The following is a 13401-nucleotide window of genomic DNA, read 5'->3' as shown; positions in this document are numbered from 1 at the left end:
TGTCTGCTATCCACTGCACAGTCCATCCAATCAGCTGAGTGCTTTGGTTTGTGGCCAATACACTCCCATCAGTCCTCTCTCTCTCTCTCTCTTATAGATGTCAGAGGAGTCACACCACAGTCATAGAGCACAGCCAAGCTTTTCATATTAACTCAATGTCAGTTCCAATGTAGTAGTTTGGTTAGTTACCCATGCAGCCGAGCATGCCCCCGTCACACTTAGGGGTGACAGTGAGGGCACGGTTATTAGCCATCTCCCTTTCTTTTTTATTGTTGTCTTTTTAGTGTCCTAGACATGACGCCAAAGTCAGTTGAGTAATCAGCTAGGACACGATTCGAGCAGATTATGATACTGCAGAGATTACTGCACCAACCTCAAAAACAGCAAGAGGAAAAACGACACAAAACAGACTTAAAATGCCATCAGGGATTTTTGAAACGTACCCACAACCAGGACAGGAGAGAAATTTAATCTCATGAAACAATAATAAATATAGGAAGCAAGGTGGGTGTTGATATTGGCTTGAATTGAAATAGTGTAATACAAGCAGAAAATCCTCCCTTTGACCTTGAAGCCTGGACTGAGATGAACTCAGAAGAGGTAAAGAGTGCTTGAAAAGCTCTACATTGGTACTCTGTGCGAACAATGCCCTTCCAGGAGGGTGTGTACGTGAGCTGAGGCACACAGACAGAAAGATAGAGCTAGGAGGGGGAGGGAGAGAGGACGCCTGGACTCAAGGCTTTCAAGGAGGGGTGCATTTGACACATGAGGACTTAAGAGAAAGGGTAAAAAAAGAAAGAGTGTCAACACTTTCTTTCACCAGCAGATTTAATAAGGTAGATTCTGCACACTAGCTGAAAGCCTCTTTTCTCCTGATCCTTTCTGCAGAGTCTGTAGCAGAACTGAGCTAAAACTCAAAACTTATCTTATCAGTAAACACTAAAGCCAAAATGATTTACACCATTTAACACATGGTTGCAGTCCTCATGTTTTACTGGTTTTAATATGTTTCAAATAAAGAATTATTCAATTTGATATTTCTTCCAAACTTTGTAGTAAAGGAGACAGACCTCTTGCAGAAGTACTTTTTTTGCATAGCTTTGACCTAAAAAGCTGAACACAACAAGGTTCAAAGTCCACAAACTGTTTTAATGATAGTCAGCTTTTCCCTAAGCTTTCATTTGTAAGCCTATTTGCCTTTAATTGATGTCAAGCGACAGTCAGAGAGGATGTGAAAGAAGAATAAAAGCATTTGTCAACATTTTAAAAATGCTGTAAAAAAATTTTTTTTAAAATCCCCAGTAAGTTAGTATATTACCTATAGAGAGTAACAATGTTTGATAGTCAAAAATAAATAAATTACTGAAACATCCAGTGACACTTCACTAATTTATAACAAAACATTTTTTGTAAAAATATTGTGAAATTCACCAGCGTCTAACTTTAGAGAGAGAGTCACCATTTAAAGTTTTCTTCTTCAATATATTCAAGTTTGAAATAATATTTTAAGAAAAATAGTTATAAAAAGGATGTACACATTTTTGTACATTTTCTCATTTTTACTCCATCCATCCATTTCTCTTCCACTTATCCAATTCAGGGTGATGGTGGGGGCGGGGCTATCCCAACTGCCATAGGGCGAGAGGTACACCCTGGACAGGTCGCCAGCCTATCACAGGGCTAACACAGAGAGATAGACAACCATTCACACTCACATTCACACCTATGGGCAATTTAGACTCATCAATTAACCTAACCCCACAAACTGCATGTCTCTGGACTGTGGCAGGAAGCCAGAGTACCCACGCAGACACGGGGAGAACATGCAAACGTCACACAGAAAGGCCCGGGCCAGATGTTGGATTCGAACCCAGGACCTTCTTGCTGCGAGGCAACACTACTGCCCCTAATTTTTACTTTTTTGTGCAATATAAAATACCCCTTCCTACTTTGCTCTAAAAACTGTAAATAAAACTATGTGAGATGTTTTGTAGGGAAATCACTTTCTCACTAATCACAGATCTGACCTGACCAGGGACTACAGCAACATACCACTTTGTTTGTAAGGACATTTAACCTTTACCAAGGCAACAAACAGAAGCATGCAAATATTTTAGGCAATTCATATGTGACCAGGGAAAGATGTAAAGGACAGCTCAAATGGAAATGCAAAACAGTGGGGCTTAGAGAGTCTAACTGCACTAAATCATTCACTTTCCTTTCATGAAGAATGATCCAGTGTTTCCTATAAAAAAGGAGAAAAAGAAAGGAAGCACTGGAGCACTTTTCATTAGCATTTAGATCAAATGTTCTCAAAGTTTTGATGACTGTGACACTTTAGGGAGTCGCACTGAGAAACAAAAAAAAATACACACATCAAAAGTGTAATGTGTCTGCTCAGAGGAATCTTTGTTTATGTTTGCATAAAAAAAGCTGGTTTAAAGCTTTATTAACCATCAATGAGCATTCCTTTACACCAGCTTTGTTAAATGTCAGTCTGTTCCTATTGCTTATACAGATGTTCATATTGAAAAGAAAAGCTCCCTTGGTTTTGTTCTGTGCTGCTATATTACAGTTTATCCTTGTTCAAGGGCCATATAAAAACTGGCTCTACTTTGAGATCCTTGGATTAAGCAAATTTGACCACCTCTTATTATGAGTATTATTTTCTGTGCCATTTCACAAAGTTATAAATCCGACTAAGCAAAAATAAAGAAATATTCAAGCACAAACCTGGTCGCAACATCATGAAGGGATCACATGAGGACACAAAAGAAAGAGAAACAACCTGCTTTCTCAGAGTATTCAGGATAATTATTGTTGTTTTAAAGGCAAAGGGTGCTATTTAATACAGGTTTTCTCTGTTTATCCCACTTCGTGAGAACAGATAAATAACCAAGACAAAATTGGTTAACATCAATAAAAAGGAAAGCAAAAACATGCTGTTATCACTCAAACAAGATACACAAACAGCTGCTTGCTTGCACAGCTTACAGAGTAATCTGATGTCTGGCTATTCAAGAGAAAGACATTTTAACAGTCTAGGGACTTTAAAGAATAACACACGCATGCATTTAAATGATTAGGTGTTATAAGATGATGGCAGTGTATTATACAAAATGCTCTGATATTTTACTTCCTACTATCTGAGACTGTATAGTATTACAAAGCTAGCACAAACAGAAAGTCATCAGAACTTTAAGGGTTTTTCTAAGTTATTTAAAAGCTCCATATCTTTCTCCGAATCATCCTAATATCACTTAACTGTTAAAAAGTCAATATCCAAATATCAGACTTTATCAGCTAAGAGGATAAGATGACCCAACAGTTCACCTACAGCACATTATGGCACAGAGATAAGTGGACGTGCATCAGTCCACGATCTAAGTGCACCATTAAGACAACAAACAATACTTACACCCCCTTCTCTCTCTCTCTCTCTCTCTCACACACACACACACACCACAAGATGTTTATTGCCCAATCCAACTGCAATATGCTGTTTGACGAGAACTGCATGTATATCCGTGTTACCAGCCAATGCAATAAACTGCTACTGCAGTTCCAATATCTGTGATGCTCACACAAACTGAAATTCACGTTAGTTTAATTTCATATTTTGATTGCGATATCGCGGGCAAAATGTAAGAATAAATTTATAGGAAAGACAAAAAGTGAAAAATTCTTTCAGTTATATTACTGGAAACGTCAGCCTGAAACACCAGACTCCACCATAGCAATGAATTAAAAGAACTGTTTGGTTAACCATTAGCAACCAATAACTACTATGTTCCTGTAAAAAGACACATTTATTAGTCATAAAGGAGACTCGGGTAATGTTGTGAAGTGGGAGTCTCAAACTCACATGAGGAAAGTGGCTGGTGCTATTGCATTATTTGGTCACCACAAATATAAAATGATACTCATGGCACTATTAATAACACCTCCATTTAAAAATAGACCCCACTAATCTGCACAAGGCAAACATGAAGCCTAGATCACGACAAAAAACAGGCAGCGATGCAGATACAAAACAAATATTGAAGTGAAGTCTACCACGTTGGAGAAAACTGGAAAGTAGCTCTTTTTTTTTTTTTTTTTCCATATATCGGTGCATTTTCACGTGAGACAGAATGAGACATCACCATTTAAGGTCATATGAAAAAGAAAGTTTTCATAGAACTCTGTGCATTCCTATGAAAAACTAAATACACCCTTACACCCTTACACCCTTGTATACTTGTATATTGTCTTATAGTTTTTATACTTATTTGTTTTTTGTTTTTTTCTGTAAGCACGAAGTACCGCAGCAATTTCCTAATGCTGTGAACCTGTTCACCCATATGGCAATAAAAACCTTCTGATTCTGATTCTGATTCTGATTCTGACTCCTTCCACAGGAATTTAGAGCATAAGTAGCAGCCAGATGTTGCTAATCAAATGCACTTTATTAACTGGTCAACAGTTAGCATGTTACATGTTAAAGTTCATGACAGTACAATTAGAAAAAGACTGAACTACTATCGCTTGTTTGGAAGGGTTGCCAGGAGGAAGCCTGTTCTCTCTCAAACAAACATGGCAGCACAGCTTAGGTTTGTAAAGCTGCACCTGAACAGACCACAAAGACTCCTGCACCAACATTCTTTGGACATATGAGACAAACAGCTACATGTTTGGTGAAAACCAAACAGAGCACATCAGCACAAACACCTCATACCCACTATCAAGCATGGACATGAACTCCTTTGTGCACCAAAGTATTCTAAAGTCAAATAAGTTTTTTTTTTCTCTCACTGTTATAAAGCCATGCCAGTTTTTGCATCTCTCTGCAAAATCTCTCCTTCTTAGCATGTCTGGACAGAAATGCTCAAAGTGGCCAAAATGGGCGCTTAAAAACTCTAAGTTAAAACTGCTTATGCTGTGCAATGGTTATTACTCAATCATAACGAAATATATCACCTGACAACTACAGTGTCTCCTGATAGCTTTTTAATTTCCAGTTCTTCTTTTTACTTGTTATAATTAAGTATGGAGATGAAAAAGAAATAACATAAGAAAAAAAGCACACGGGAAACAACAGGGGATTATACTGTGAATAGGAATGTCATCCTGACAACTGGGAGAGCTATATCTGGACAGGAACTCCACATGAAAGAAACACTCACTTTCTAAAAGTCCTGCTCTGTCCACTTTTCTTCTGTGCATGGACAAACATACCAACTTTGTCCACACATAGATATCTAAGGAATAAAAAAGTTTTCTTAATAAAAATACAGAATTAAAGGAAGCAATTTGTTAGGTTACTGACTTGTGTGAGCTTTAAGACAGAAACACTAGTGACAGATCAAAAGGCAAGACCGAAGTAATTAATACAGACTCATCAGAACTATTCAAAGTCCTAAGTCAGGCAGTAAGCAGGATTACAGCAATACCAGTTGTTTTGAAAGATGTCATGATGGATAGTCACACATTGAAGAAAGACCTTTGAATGTGTAACTGAGATCCAACCCAAAGTGCATTACATTTGTTACAATGTATTAGAAGCCTCCGTAGAAGACCAAATGTGAAAAACAAAAGGCCCAACACATTTCTGCACATCTTTTATGGCTATTCTCAAGTTTACACGTTCTTTAGAACAGAAAGTGTGACGCTTTAACCTATAACTACCTTCTCTGATAAGTTAGATAAACAAGCAAGAAAACACTCTTGCAATTTACAATCATCTGTAATGACAGAGGCCAACACTTTCAGCCATAAACGCTGAATGAGTTTTAAATCTTGAGACCCATCACACAACTGCTTGAATGAACAGTGAGGCCAGAAAGACTGTAATAACTGACGTCTCCCCTCGCATTCATCACATGTGACAGAATTGGAAACTCTTGTGTGACATTTAATCTTCAGGGATTTTTTCAAAAGAACAAAGAAGCAAGCCTCAAGCAAAGTTTTTTAAAACTGCTGTGACTGGTTGGGCAAAGATCAAATAGTCAACATATTTAAATAGTTTATGACAGTTAATCGCTCCCTTTTTTTAAGCACAAAGCAGCATAATTATACAAACAAAACGTCCTTTAATTGACTTCAATCATGCTGACACATACAAGGAGTGGATGAAAATAAACAGGTCAGTTCTTTGGGGATTAATCAACATTAACCAATCCACTAAATACAGCAGAACAGCCTGCTAGAATGCTAATGACAGCAGACAAGCTCATGAGCTATAGTACTTACTATAAAACCATGAAACAGACTCACCAAGGTGCTGCAGCAAGTCTCCTAGCATTTGGTATTTTATGTGCAGTAGGCACAGGTTCCTTTACTGTATCCTTATCAAATGACTTGCTTTCTCCTGCTACTGCTGGTTTACCGGCCAGCTTCTGTCCTGTCAGAATGAAAGAGAGCAACGGTGAAGCAGGGTGGAGGTGGGGCTGAAAGGGGAATGAGAGGGAGAAGGAGGAGGGACGTCCAGGCAAAAGGCGTGCTGGCTGTGCCTCTGTGATACAAAGGGCACAGCATGGCCCTTTACAAGAAGGAAAGGACACAGGTTTTTTTAGTCAGCACGTGTTGAGGTTATTATGATAAAGCAGATCAGGACTTCTCTCTTCCTCATATACACACAATGATTTGCATCATTCAAATAACACAGGGATCCAGTCTTTGGCCTCAACTGTATTATCCAAATTAGATTTAATCAGATAGTCGAACCTTTGTCAAAGCAAGAATGCCAAATATCAGTGATTGATTACTGGTTATAATCCAGACCTAAACATTTTTACTAATAAATCAACTTTGTGAATGTCTTATCCTGTGTATGCTTTATGGATGTTTCATTTGTGTGTATATTATTGAACTTTCTACTTTAATCTGTGGACATGCATTTAATCTCATAGGTCGGAAGTAATTAATCACAGGGGGCAGTTACAACAAATGTTTAGTTATAGGTCAACAGCAGAGGTGTGGGTACAGTAAGTAATTTAACATTCAGCTCACGCAAGCCTCCACTTGTTTGTTAAATCAGGCTTAACTTAATCATGGCAACAAAAACACAGTGCACCAGTTCACCCGTAACAACAGAACAAGCATTCTGGAAACATATAATCACCAAACAAATTCCAGTTCTTTTTATTAAAGTTTTTTTCTTTTGTTTCATCCCGCCCCACCCCACCCCCCACACTTTGTCTAAAATAGCAGCATAGCTGCCACAATCCTGATATCACTGGCAAAATGGCCAAATATGCAGTGAGATCATACAAACTGGAACATGAAATTCCTTAACTGTGCTGATTTTTCGGTGCAGTATATCTTTGTTAACAAGCAACTTCTACAACTATCTTGTTGACTGACCAAAATAAAAAACAAACCCTGTAAAATGTGGATTTAAACTAATAAAAACTGAAACAAAACACCATGTTGAAGTATCTAAGGAAAAAAAATAAAAAAATCACAAAAGAACTACAAGAGTGTTCCATAAAGACCCAAAACAAACACTGTAGTCCAACAGATTTGGGGCTAGAAGCAAAGTCAAAACTATGAGTAGAAAGTAAATAAAAATTAACTCAGTGAAGTGTCCCCAAAATGGCTGTTTTGCTGCTGTGACTGAATCCAAATAGCAGTATGAGATGGAATACCTAAAACTGCCTCATTTGTTACATACATGCTATAATATATAATATATACTACACTGATTGCTAGCATACTTTGAGGGATATAAATGTGCTTTTCAGTTTTCATTTTAAAAACAGAAATAAATCTCCTAAAATGTTAAACAGAATGCTGCACAGTTACTCAGGTTTATATTTCAATTACAGTGTTGGGTCTCAGCAATAATGAAAACAGGATAATGAGGAAAAAACTGTTTTGGATAAATAAAAAAAAGTATTTTAAAAACCTGTTTTGTATTCATATCCCTGTGAAACTCTTGTTTTTTATTTTGCTATAAATCAAACACAAACTTTTCCTTTGACAGAAAGATAAGCTGTAAACGGTTTGTGCTGTGAACCTGTTGAAGGATCATAAACAGTTGCTTGCAGCTCTTACTGTAGGTCTCATCTTTATCCTCTATTCATCTTAATTTTTGAATTTTTTTGTTGTTGTTTTTTTCATTCCATTTTAAAGAAATTTATTGTTTAAAAAAGTTTTAAAAGTTCAGTAAATCAGTTCTTTTTCTTAAAGGATTGACTGAATAAAAAAAAAAAAAAAAAAAAAAAAAATTATAACTTACCAAAAAAAAAAAAAGATTGTGGTTTTTCCCATATTTGAGCAACCTTAGTTTAAAAGCTATTACTTACAAAGTGACTGATAAGCATATAATGCCACTTCACCAAAATGAATCTCATAATCAAATGTACACAGCCCAAAGAAGTCAATTTTCTAGACAAAATCTGTGCATTTTACTGGTTTATTTATTTTAAGCAAGCAAACAAATAGCAAAGCATCATGGATGCTTCTGCCTCTCGTACCCTGGTAAATATTAAATATGCTACCTTATACCTTGGAGATGGTCAAGCTAGTGTTAGATGGTCCCATACCTGAATGCTTAACTACACTATATTGCCAAAAAGGATCTGCATCACATATACAAATTCAAGTGACATCCCTTTCTTAATCCATAGGGTTTAATATGATGTTGGCCCACAGTTTGCAGCTATAACAGCTTCAAGCTCTTCTGGGAAGGTTTTCCACAAGGTTTAGGAGTTTTTGGCCATTCTTCCAGAAGCACATTTGTGAGGTCAGACACTGATGTTCGATGAGAGGGCCTGGCTCACAGTCTCCACTCTAATTCCTGGCAACCACCAAATCCAGACTCGTCCATCAGATTGCCAGATGAAGAAGCGTGATTCATCACTCCAGAGAACACATCTCCACTGCGCTAGAGTCCAGTCGTGGCATGTTTTACACCACTGCATCAGACGTTTTGCGTTGTGCTTGGTGATGTAAGGCTTGGATGCAGTTGCTCGGAAATGGGAACCCATTCCATGAAGCACACTATACACTGTTCTTGAGCTAATCTGAAGGCCACATGAAGTTTGGACATCTGCAGCATTTGACAGCAGAAAGTTGGTGACCTCTACGCACTATGTGCCCCAACATCCACTGATCCTTCTCTGATTTTACGTGGCCTACCACTTCATGGCTGAGTTGCTGTCATTCCCAATCACTTCCATTTTGTTATAATCCCACTAACAGTTGATTGTGGAATATTTAGTAGTGAGGAAATTTCACAATTCACGATTGTACTGAGCTCCTGAGAGCGACCCATTCTTTAACAAATGTTTGTAGAAGCAGTCTGCATGCCTGGGTGCTTGGTTTTATACACCTGTGGCCATGGAAGTGATTGGAACGCCTGAATTCAATGATTTGGATGGGCGAGTGAATACTTTTGGCAATATAGTATATATAACCTGAGGTGTCCGCAAAATAAAGCAAACAAAAGACGTCAAATCTTCTTGAACAACCAAAAGAAACATAAGCTTAAAAATGAGCCTAATCAACATAAACACGTAGAACGAGATCAAACTTCCAAAATATTCTAATTAATGAACAACAAGCTATTAGATAGGTCCTACTCCTCCTTCAAATATATATTTTTCTTAATGTTTTTCTATTAAGGTGTACAGTTGTAGGAGGGTTGCATGAACCCAAAGAGACAGAAACACCGGTTAATTATTCTTTCCCCTTGCTTGTGTTATATGAAGGGTACTCCTGTGCTAGCAAAGACCTAGACTTCATTTCAGTGTGGACTTGATTTAGCAGTGTTGTCAGCTCTGCCTTTGTACTGCCAGTGCTTTACATGTCCGTCAGCACACAATGAATATAGGGCAGTTTGTACACAAAGGTGCCATTCATATCCCACCGGTTTGTGTGTGTACAGAGGGTGCACCTTCTGAGTCACTGCTGCCTGACTCTGTAGTAAAATTATCATGTACAGTCCTACAGAAGCCATTGTTAACGTCAATACTACATCCTAAACAAGAAAAGCGAAGCTGAAGGTGTGTTGAACTCATTAGTGCTACACCAGAGGAGGTGTTTAAGAAGGATATTTCTGCTGGAAGAAGCAAAAACCCATTTGATTTAGTAACATAACTATTGGTTATGTTAATGTATTCACAGGCTAACAGTTGACCACTGATCCTTTCACTTGTAGTTATTATTATGGACAACATAAATTGTAAAACCCCGGAGAAGTCAAAGCAGAACTCAGGGATATCAACAAGTTTTGTTTCGTTTGGTTGTTTTTAATAAAGTTGGGTTTAATTTAGGTTTGAAAAAAGTGTCGCTGAAGATATATTTTAAGTTAGGATATTATTCAGATTGTTGAAAAGATGAAAATATGAATCGTAGCATTAACACCTCCACCCACCCACCCACAGAGGAGTCATCCCACCCTCCCGCAGCGTTACGAAAAACATCCCCTCGCCAGCTTTGGACAGTCCAGAAACAAACACCAAATCGACAGGTCAGCGACAGCCGCGCGTGTGAAATGTCAGGAAGAAGGTGAAGAAAAGGAAATAAATTAAACTTACGTGTTTATTTCACGTGTCTCTGTTCGAGGTCAGCGCTCAAGTTTCCCTCAGCAAACTTGAAGCTCAGCTGTTACGATCGGTCGTTCCATTTGGTCAGCTTGAGAGCGAGGCATCATGGGAGATGTAGTTTTTCAATTAAAAAAACAGTTTTTCCCCACTTAAAAAACATAAATTTTACGAAGCTGTTCATTTAGTTATTGGTTTGTTTGTTTGTCTGTTTGCGAGATTATCAGGAAATGTACACACAATCCGTAAGTCCAAATTTCGTGACATTTGGAGCAGTCGATGGTGGGCAAAGGAAGGACCCATACGTTTTCGAGTGAACCCAGATCAGTTGCCATAAAACTGCGAAAACAATGGGTGAAAAAACAAGAAAACATTAATAATGCAATCAGATCCCAAAGTAAAAATAAATAAATAAAGGCTATAGTATTTAGTTGTCAGTTCGCAGAAATATCCAAACACTTTAATTTTCCCTTCGTGTCATCTTTGCATGTATCAAATGAGAGGATAGCTTGTGGAAATTGACTCTGTTGTAGCAACTGGCCACATGCAAAGTATTTCAGGCCAGAGAAATCATATCACGCCTTGTGAATATTTTTTGGCCGTCCTATCTGACACCGTCTGAGCTTGCACAGGGTGTGACTGGCAGGTAACAAGCATTCAGTGCTAAATCACCTACATTACAAACAGATGCGAAAGCAAATAGATGACTGGGTGACTGCTAATAAGAAAATGCATTTTAGCTTTTATTTAACATATGCATTAAACACATTAGAGATGTTTTGATTGACACTTCTGTTAGTGACAGCAACCTCTGCATGCCTGACATCTGTCTTATAGTTGTTTTAGTCGTTATATTGTTATGAAAAGAACATCTGTAGAACATCTGTTATTTTTAGTGGCCTCTGTTGCTTTATCTAGGTCTTCCCAAACTAGTAAGGACTCCCACATGTGACTGGAATAAATGCCGAGCTATTTTAACTCTGAAAGCAAACACGCAGCGGATCTGACCACATGACAGATGTCTCATATCAGGCCTTGATGACTGTTGGCAGATTGCGTAAGTCTCTGTCTACCTCTAGTGGTGACGCATTGAATCTGCCAAAAGATTTTCGTTTTGAGTTTCATTCAAAGATCAGTCATTCAATTATTACTTTTATATATCTGTGTTTAAGGTAAAACAGTTCTCAATTTTAGATACATTCATAGTTTAACTGGTAGATTTGTTATAGCCAAATCTTTGTGTAACCTACAACTGGTCTGCTCCAAAGCTCTGGAATAACTAAATCAGTGAACTATGAGTGGAGTTATTTTATTGGCTCAACTTTTAAGATAATATAGACAAAAATCCTGAAAAAAAAAAAAAAAAAAAAAAAACTTATCAAAATGGAAAGCATATACAGATCCATGGTGACAAGTGAGTAAACCCTTGTCATGAGGCTTAATAAGAAGGGACTAAGTGAACCAACCCTGAATGGGAGCTACTTTGTCAAATGACGTTTTTAAGATGCAGCCTCTTTGCAAGTTTTTTTTTTTTTTTTTTTTGTAACCACATTTGGTAAATTAAAATCAACTTCTTTTTTTTTTTTTTTTTTTTTTTTTGCAAGTTTCTAACACTAAAATTGAATTTTTTATATTCAAAGTACAGGGGTACCTTTCGTGGTACTGACGGTCAGCTGTAGCTCTTCTGCACCTTTACTCCATAGCATTCTTAAGTGGACAGCCAACGCTCAAGTGTGTATCTTCCATTAATAATTTAACACAGTCTCCTCTCCATCAATGCAGTGAGCCTGTGTTCTGCTCCAGGCCACTTCCTCTCCCAAAGGACAATAGCTCCATTTCCTGCGGGGTGTGAAACAGGCAAGTATTGTGAAGCAGAGACATCATATCACTGTGTGGTGTGCTTGAAATGAAAGACAGACTTGGCTGTGTTGTCTGATTCATAGTCTTTTTACTGGGAGGTTACAGGGTAAGTCTGGAGCCAAGATGACAGACAGCACTGCAGACGGTTCTTTGACCTGTGTGTACACTATTTTAAAAAGGGAAACATATTCAGTATGACTGTCATTATATAGGGTATTTTATATCAGCTGTATTATATTACAGAGACAGACACATGAGCTCACTGAGTGTAACCACACAGCCTCTTTAATGTTTCTACATGAATGTTTGTGCTTTATAAAAGAAAGACTTCAAAAACTGGAAGTTGCATCAGTGTTAAAACAAAAGTGTTTTGACAGCCACAGCATGAGCTGCAGTCCCACATGAATCCCACTCTTTTAATTCCTGGCTAATTTTCAAAATAAAGAGCCTGCTGTGTTCAAAACAAAGGCACCATTCATGTCACTGCAGCCCCAATGTCCACCATCCTGGGATATCTGAGAAAGCCAGAGTTAAAGGCGTGCAAAATAAAGTTAAAGTCATAGTTGTGACAGTAAAATCCAGATTCAGACAGCAAGTTGAAGTCACTGTTCCAGTCACTGAACAATCTAATCCTCATCAAACCCCTCAAGCAGCTCATGAAAACTCAAGTGTCAATTGGGCCTGAAGCTATTTTTAAAGAGAGGGCTGTCAGCCTTCACATTCACTCCAACAAATATAATGGCCTATATAATCAGCAGTGGCCTGATCTCCCTTCGCTGCTGTCTCTTTCTTTGTTGGAAGCACAGATGATAACTGTCACAGTGGTCACATAAGGGAGAACCATGATGATACAGCCTGAGGCAGGACTGAGAACTCAGCCTGACCTCTATGAGTCTACCATCCAGCCTGAGTGTTTCATATCGGCAGCTGGAGGAGCTTCTGCTCACTGGCAGTCTGGCATATTTATTTCCATATGTATTCAACAGAAATCTCATTTTCCCATTATTTACAT

General features: G+C 38.0%; 1 protein-coding gene across 5 annotated transcripts in view; it reads right to left on the bottom strand.

Moving 5' to 3' along the window:
* Positions 1 to 10621, bottom strand: part of hap1 (huntingtin associated protein 1) — a 38737-nt gene extending 28116 nt beyond the window's left edge. For all 5 annotated transcript variants that reach the window (XM_030729442.1, XM_030729450.1, XM_030729492.1 and 2 more), the window contains exons 1-2: positions 10524 to 10621; positions 6256 to 6382 (exon numbers count right to left, since the gene is read on the bottom strand). The gene's annotated coding sequence lies outside the window, so the exon portion shown is untranslated. The remainder of the gene's footprint in view (positions 1 to 6255; positions 6383 to 10523) is intronic.
* Positions 10622 to 13401: the final 2780 nt, after the last annotated feature.

This window comes from Archocentrus centrarchus, chromosome 1 (assembly GCF_007364275.1).
Source record: "Archocentrus centrarchus isolate MPI-CPG fArcCen1 chromosome 1, fArcCen1, whole genome shotgun sequence".
In the NCBI taxonomy this organism is placed as follows: Eukaryota; Metazoa; Chordata; class Actinopteri; order Cichliformes; family Cichlidae; genus Archocentrus; species Archocentrus centrarchus.
The sequence above is the reverse complement of the archived record's forward strand: the minus strand, read 5'-3'. Positions and strand labels throughout refer to the sequence as shown.